The following is an 8,471-nucleotide window of genomic DNA, read 5'->3' as shown; positions in this document are numbered from 1 at the left end:
AAGGATGTAGAGGGGAAGGTACTAAGCTGGAGGGAGGAGACTCAGGGGAATCTTCTTCCACCAACAGGATACCTGATCAGCCTTTTGAAGGACAAACCATTTGACGGTGTCAAGGAATAAGACTTAGCCCTAGATAGTGGTGACACCATGGGCAAAGGCAAAACGGTATGAGAAGTATGTGTGCTCAGCCTGCTGAGAAGTCAGTACCTGGAGGAGGGTCCAGGTCATCGGAGGAAGGAATCGGTAAGCTGGAAGGCAAGATGCTGGGGCAGCCTCACTGGCTGTGTTATGCCCTGGGAGACCTTCAGCAATGTTGGAAAGATGTTTCAGTTCATTAAGAAATTCCTCCCCATCTGGAGTTAAGACCCTGCATGGTTTTCTTGTATTTTATTTGGTTAATCTTGGTGTGCTCTTTGTAGACCCACTTTGGTCAGGATCTGTCTCTATCCCCCAAACAGCTGCAGCATGGCAAAGCCTGGCATTGTGCCAGCTGGCCAAAGAGAAATGTCCTGGGGTCTAGCTCCAGAACCAGGAAGCAGGACAAACAGTGGACTAGAGCTGAGAGGAAATGAGGTGATAATTGCACATGCCGTGATCGTCCAGTTGCTCCGGGTTCCTCGCTAGGGTGTCTTCTCCCCTCCATACAGATGTACCCCACCCAACTCTCAGGAGCTCCCCAAATGCCACCCGTTATGACACCTTCCCACAACAAATCTAGAACACAGGATTTCTCACTTCAGTGGTATTCCAGAACTCTTAACTGGGTTGTAAGCTGTCTTACATCACTTTAAACCAGCACTTTTTTCCCCCTCAGTTACAAAATCATAATCTCTCTTTTCTCCTATTTTATGACTGAGCTATGCAGCGTGGGGAATTTTAGTTTCCTGACCAGGGACTGAACTCATGCCCCTACAGTCAAAGCTCGGTGTCTTAACCACTGGACCACCAGGGAAGTCCCAAATTGATAATCTTAAAAAAACAAAATCACCTCATGTTCTCAAGTTCCTAGAGACTCCCACAGGTTATATGTTGCCCATGTCCTTTCAGACTGTTGTCTTCCTACATACATCACCAAATGCAGGTCTTAACTTTGCACGATCATAATACTACAGTACATATTGTTGCTTTAACTGTTCATGAGTGTTGGTTCTGGCTCCCCACTAAGCTGCTAACTCCCTCAAGGTGAAGCTGGTATCTTCTACTCTCTTCCTCTTTACAGAAAGATCTACTGGAATTCCAGCCTCCACAGCAGATCCATCCTTGTCCACAAAACCAGCCCTACTCTAACACAGGGTGAACTGAGTGAATCAAGGTGCTCTGTCTCCACACTCAGGTTGAGCACTGACCATATGTCCCAGATAAGTGATGACATTTCTGCTTTCTCAAGGCCATGCCCCACAGTCTTTCCCAAACTCTCCTAATTGGATCTCTGGCATTGTTATTAATAACAACAGTAATCATGACAGCTTTCCCTGACCAAACACTTACTATATATCAGGGGCCATGCTAAGCACTGGTCCTTAGAGCATCTTTAGATTCTGTAATCTTCACAGCTACCTCCTGAGATACAGTATCATTAAGCTATATTGCTAGGAGGAAACAAGCACAGAAATGTTAAGTATCTTGATCTTTATAAGATTGTTAAGTAACCAATCTCTTTGCATCAGCAAACTGACCCTGATCACAGAAGAAATCAATCAGAGAAGAAAGACATTAAAAGGCATTTCCTTTCTGACAGAGTAAGCCTGTCTGACACCCCAGCCCCTCCTGGCATCAAGATTCCACAGCTTCTGGGGACTTCAATGATGGTCCAGTGGTTAAGACTCCATGTTTCCAAGGCAGGGGCTGAGGGTTCGATCCCTTGTAGGGGAACTCAGATCCTACATGCTCCATGGTGTGGCCAAAAATTTAAACAATTAAAAAAAAAAGATTCCACTGCTTCCTTACCTCATCATTTTAAAGAACATTTTTTTCCTCCCTCAAGGCTGTTTATCAGAATTTTCTGTCCCTTCTGGCATGGGACCCAGTCTGACTTATGCAGTTCTTCCCTGGAATTTTCCAAATCAGAGGTAGATGAATTGTTTTTTTCATTTCAGATGCCAAATTGCAAGCCTGACCTCAGAGTTGCTGTGGCCACATTTGTGGCCATATGACAGGTCTGAGAGATGAAACAAACAAGGGAGCAAGAAGCAGAAGAGAGAGGCAGGCAAAGGACTAGGAGAGAGACCTGGACACAGACAAGCCTGAAGCCAGCTCCAGCCTCTCCTTCCCAATTATGTGATCCTCAAAGACTACCTACACTCTTTCCCCTTAGAGATGAATGGCTCCAACTTGCAATTATTAGAGACCTACTAACACATCTCCCATCTAAGTAAGCCTGAACTTGGCCCAGACTTCAAAATAAACCACTCTCCTTTTTATTTATGCTTCTAAAGGTGAGCACCCAAAGGCACTTACCTGATACCCCTTAAAATCAGAAAATGCTTGGTAATGTCTCACCTGAGTCAACCTGCAGGACATAGAGAACAGCCATCATCCACCCAACGAGACACTTAGGTAACACACGAAACTTTCAAGCAGGTAACCGAGTGACCTCTCAGCGATCACTTTCTGTGCTGCGTAAAACTGAACTTGGGGTTTTTCCTTTAGGATTTCTCAACCTTTAAGCCATTTGTGATTCATGGAGAATCTCCTAGTTCTGTCTAAGTACCTCAGTTCTAAAAAGAACCTGCATCATCTTAAAGCAGATTCTGAGCTGTATCTCTTCTGAGAAAGAAGAGGCTTAGCATTCTCTTTCCAATCTCTGGGCAGACAAGACAAACATGGTCAGCTGCTTAGAACCACAGTTGGCTGTCTTGGTGCTTTTTGGAAAACATTATGAAATTTTAAAATATTTACTTAACTATGAGGCTTGAGAACTGTTTTGCCAATAGAAACAATAACTAACATATATATATCAAAATCACAAGCACAAACCCAATGTCAATCCCCTCCCAAATAGAAAAAATCTAAACCAAACAAGCTCTCAAATTCATAGTGGTGGGTTTTTTCCAATTGCTATAAATATTTTGTTGTCTTTTGTCTCAAAGGCAAGAGAAGTGGATGCCCTACAGGTTGATAACAATGTGGGTGATGACAGGACTGAGAAAACTATTCTGTTTCGTCAACAATTTTGCAAATTAGGAAATTAACACCAACTTTTAAAAAATAATTTAAGAACCACAGATTAAACAAAGCAGGGACATGATTCCACCATTTCCACGAAGGAATGGGGTACCACACTTTTTTCACAAAAAATAAAATTTTTATAGTTCTGTTCAGAAAAACATGATTTTAAGTTTATTTTCACAAAAATAAGATTTCTGTTAAAATGTAATGAGTTATTACAGTTATTTTCAAAAATTAGTAAATATTTCAAAATTATCTCTGCTTTATTAGGTTGGTGCTCAAGTAATTTCAGTTTTGCATTGCTGAACTTTGCCATTTGATATGGGATAATTTCTTAAATAAATGTGGTTACATTACATATCATTTTAATGCACACTTCTTGCTTTATGTTTTTTATAATGAATTTTTGCTTGCTATTTATTTTCTATGTATTTTAGATTATGGAAATGGTGTTAGACAAAAAGCAAATTTGAGAGATTTTCTTATTGGAGTTCAAAGTGGGTCATAAAGCAGCAGAGACAACTCGTAACACCAACAACGCATTTGGCCCAGGAACTGCTAATGAACATACAGTGCATTGGTGATTCAAGAAGTTTTGCAAAGGAGGCTAGAGCCTTGAAGACGAGCAGCGCAGTGGCCAGCCATTGGAAGTTGAGAACGACCGACTGAGAGGATCATCGAAGCTGATCCACTTACAACTATACAAGAAGTTCCCCAAGAATTCAGCATCAACCATCCTGTGGTTGTGTGGCGTTTGAAGCACATTGGAAATGTGAAAAAGCTCAGTGAGTGGCTGCCTCATCAAGCGACCACAAATCGAAGAGAGTCTTGTTTTGAAGTGTCATCTTCACTTGCTCTACGTAACAACAAGAACCATTTCTTGATTAGATTGTGTTGTGCAACAAAAACGGGTTTTATACGATTAGTGACGACCAGCTCATTGGTTGGATGGAGGAGAAGCTCCAAAGCACTTCCCAAAGCCAAAATTTGCACCAAAAATAAGAGTCCTGGTCGCTGTTTGGTGGTCTGCTGGCCCTCTGATCCACTACAGCTTTCTGAATCCCAGAGAAACCATAACATCTGAGAAGTATGCTCAGCAAATAGATGAGATGCATCAAAAACTGCAAGGCCTAACCGCACGTTGCGCAACCAACACTTCAAAAGTTGAACAAATTTTGCTATAAAGTTTTGCCCCATCTGCTACGTTCACTTGACCTCTCACCAACTGACTGTCACTTCTTTAAGCATCTCCACAACTTTTGGCAGGGAAACTGCTTCCCTGCCAAACAGTCAGCAGGACACAGAAATGATTTCCAAGCGTATGTCAAATCCCGAAACAGCTTTTTATACTTCAGGAATAAACATTTCTCATTGGCAAAAATGTATTGATTGCCATGGTTCCTATTTTGATTAATAGAGAAGTATTTGAGCCTATTTATGATTTAAAATTCAGGGTCTGAAACCATAGTTACTTTTGTACCAACCTAATAATTTCTAACGTGGTAAATATTGACAGATACACATACACATAAGCTCTCTGAGGCTCTCACTAATTTTTAAGAAAGGTGGTCCTGAGACCCAAAAGTTTGATAAGTGTTGCTATAAAATACTAAGCCTTAAAGTTCTGAACCCTGACCACCTCAGGGAAACTGTTTCTGGTGACATTCAGTATTCACTGTGTAAACTGCCCTACCTCTAACTCTCCGTGGGCTCCTAACTCAGGACTAGGAAGTGCGCAGGAGTTAAAGGGAGAAGATGTCAGGACTTTCCCGGCTTTAGTGGTTAAGACTTCCCCTTCCAAGGCAGGGGCTGCAGGTTTGATCCCTGGCTGGGGAGCTAAGATTCTACATGCCTCATGGCCAAAACCCAAAAGCAGTATTTTAAAGCAAAAAAAAAAAAAAAGTATAAAAAGCAAAAGTATAAAGTAAAAACAGTATTTTAACAAATTCCATAAAGACCTTAAAAAGGGTCCACATAAAAAAAAATACCCCAAAAAACATTTTTTTTTTAAAGGAGATGTTGAGGAAAAAGATACCTGTAGGAAAACTGCACTCCATTAACTGCCCTTAGGACATACGCTGCTGGAGGAGGGAGACCTCGCTCACAGCAAGGCTTTTTGGCATCCAGGACCAATTCCAGCACGCTCGGTCCCTCCTTCTGTGTCCCCAGAGGTCCTGCACATATCAGGCAGGGCACCCCGAGAAAATGAAGACACTGGACCCGGAAGGAGGTGGTGGGTTGTGCAGATCTTAGCTGCCCCAGCTCCAATGTGGGCAGAGCAAGAGAGGAAGGATAAGGTGGACAAATGATAACCCAAGAGTCAGTAATGAGAACACACGAGACACCCCTTGAAGAAATCAGATGATTGGGGTGGAGTCGAAATCCTGCAGGTGTGTCCGAGGGCCAGCAAATAACTGCCTAAAACTCTTCGAGCTGCCCAATTTAAACTCTGAAGCCTGGCAAAATCACAGGTTAGATATTCACAATTAAAGGATGAGGAGAAAAGTACAAAAAAAAAATGACAACAGTTCTTTGTATTATGGAATTATTGATACCGTTTCCTTCTTCATATTTATCTATAATTCTCTAAATTTTCCATCAAAGACATGCATCTTTTAATCATGTGATACATTTTTTTCTTTAAAGGCCAATGATATAAAGTAAAAATTCTACTATTTCTACGGGACTTTGTAGTAGTAGTTCTCCGAATTTTGGATCTCAAGACATTTTTCATTCTGAAAAATTGAGACCCTCAAAGAGCTTTCGTGCTCAGCTTGGTGATCTCTGATATCCTAGAGGGGTGGCGTGGAGAGGTACTGGTGGGATGGAGGTTCAAGAGAGAGGGGATATATATGTATTTATAGCTGATTCATGTTGTCATACAGCAGAAACTAACGTTGTAAAGCAATTATCCTCTAAATAAAATTTAAAAAATTTTTAAAGAGCTTTTGTGTATGTGGCTATGTCTGTCAAATTTATCATATTAAAATTAGAACTGAAAAATTTTTGAAATATTTATTAATTTATCTCAATTAACAGTAATAACCCATTATGTTGTGTTGTTGTTCAGTTGCCAAGTCATGTTCAACTCCTTGAGACCCCAGGGATTGCAGCAGGCCAGGCTTCCCTGTCCCTCACCATCTCCTGAAGTTTGCCCAAATTCATGTCCATTGAATTGGTGATGTCCATTGAATAAACTCATTGTATTTTAACAGAAATAACATTTTAGTGAAAATAACTGTATATTTGAAACAAAAAATTGAGAATCACAATCACAAAGTTACCATTTTTGCAAGTGTCTTTACTATCTAACCTAATCGGAGATAGCTGGCCATCTTATTTCTGCTCCCACATTCAGGCTGTTACAAAACCATCTGCCGTGTAGCCCCTGAGAACCCCACTGAATACTTGTGAGAAATTTTCAGTGAAGAAAGGCAAGTAAGAGCTTAGTTTTATCTTGAAAATAGTTTTGTTCTTTGAACCCTTCCTGGGAAAACCCCAGGTCTTTCTGGACCACTCTTTGAAAACCCTTTTTCTTTATGTTATAAAAAATACATGCACCAACAAATCCCACTTGACAAAAACACTTTGAATTGAGCATATATTTTAACAGATAAGGAATCAGATTCAGAGAGGTTAACCAATTCATGCAACATCACAGACTCAGATTCTTGTCTTTAGTCTCTGAATCCAGATAACCATCCACCTTTTCTCAGATAAGCAACAGCCTCGGACACCCAAAGACTTTTTTACACAATAATTAGAAAGGATAACATTTTCACCTTCCCAGGTAGTCAAACATTGCAGTAAAGAATCTGCCTGCAAGGTGGAAGACCTGGGTTCAATCCTCAGGTCCGGAAGATCCCTTGGAGAAGGGCATGGCAACCCACTCCAGCCTGGAGAATTCCATGGACAGAGGAGCCTGGTGGGCTACAGTCCATGGGGTCTCAAAGAGTCAGACATGACTGAGTGACGGACACACACACAATATTTTCACTCTAGAATGTGGTGGGCAAACAGAGAAGTTACGTAAAACAGAGCATGATGGAGCAGAAATAAGCACAGGTTCAGAAAGACGGGACCCCTGAGTCCTGGACACAGACCACACCTCAACTTTTTGTGTGACTTGACACAAATTTCTTTGCCTCTCTGGGCACAAGGATTGCTACATCTGCAAAATGGGATGATGATATCTTAGCTGCCTGAAGACACAGACTGGCCCAGACAATTGCCCAAGGTCCTGGCTAATGGAAGGGCTGACATTTACCGGCCATCCTCGTCATTTAGAAGTCTGGAAACAGGACTTGCTGAAATGGACTCATTTTAAAAGTGAGTCCCTGTAACTCTTTCCTTTTCTCTAATACTTGAAGCTTAGTAGCTTTGAAAGCTGTTTGAGTCATCTTTCTTATAATGCCTTCAAACTTCATCCAGAAATCTCAATCTTGAGAACAATTCACTGAAACCACTTGCAACTTGGTATGTAGAAATCCATGGCAATTCAACCAGCCTGACGAGTAGACTTGAATGCCTTCTGTTGTGTGGCAGATGTTGTAAGACTACAGAGGCATGAGCATCAGATTTTTTAAAACTTCTTTTCTGATACTTTAAAATAAATTATTTACTTATTTGGCTGCCATGGGTCTTTGCCGCAGCAGGAAAGATCTCTGCTGTGGTGCACAAACTCTCTACTAGCTGTGGTGCTCAAGCTCAGAGCTCCTTGGCATGTGGGACCTTCGTTCCCTATCAGGGATCGAACTTGTGTCTTCTGCATTGCAAGGCAGATTTTTAACCACTGGACCACTAGGGAAGTCCCCTCTTCTGATTTCAATTCTGGACATGCTAATGGATTTACACACTTACAATGCACTGAAGCGCCTTTATTTTTCCCATTTAAAAAAAAATTGCAAAATATACGTAGCATAACATTTACCATGTTAACCATTCTTGTCGTTGTTGTTATAAAATCAACAACTGCTTTAGTTCAGTTCTCTCTGCGTTAACAAGCCTGCAGGGGGCAGTGGCCTGCCGTACTGCTTACAATACTGAGCCTGTAATTGCTGTTATCAAAATATACACCTGTATCACCGTAGAAAACAGCATTAGCTACACTTCTTGTCTTTTTTTTTTTTTACTTTATTTTACTTTACAATACTGTATTGGTTTTGCCATACATTGACATGAATCAAAAATATGGAACGCTTCACGAATTTGCGTGTCATCCTTGCGCAGGGGCCATGCTGATCTTCTCTGTATCATTCCAATTTTAGTATATGTGCTGCCGAAGCGAGCACTAAACTTCTTGT

Source organism: Capra hircus, chromosome 23 (assembly GCF_001704415.2).
Source record: "Capra hircus breed San Clemente chromosome 23, ASM170441v1, whole genome shotgun sequence".
Taxonomy (NCBI): Eukaryota; Metazoa; Chordata; class Mammalia; order Artiodactyla; family Bovidae; genus Capra; species Capra hircus.
The sequence above is the reverse complement of the archived record's forward strand: the minus strand, read 5'-3'. Positions refer to the sequence as shown.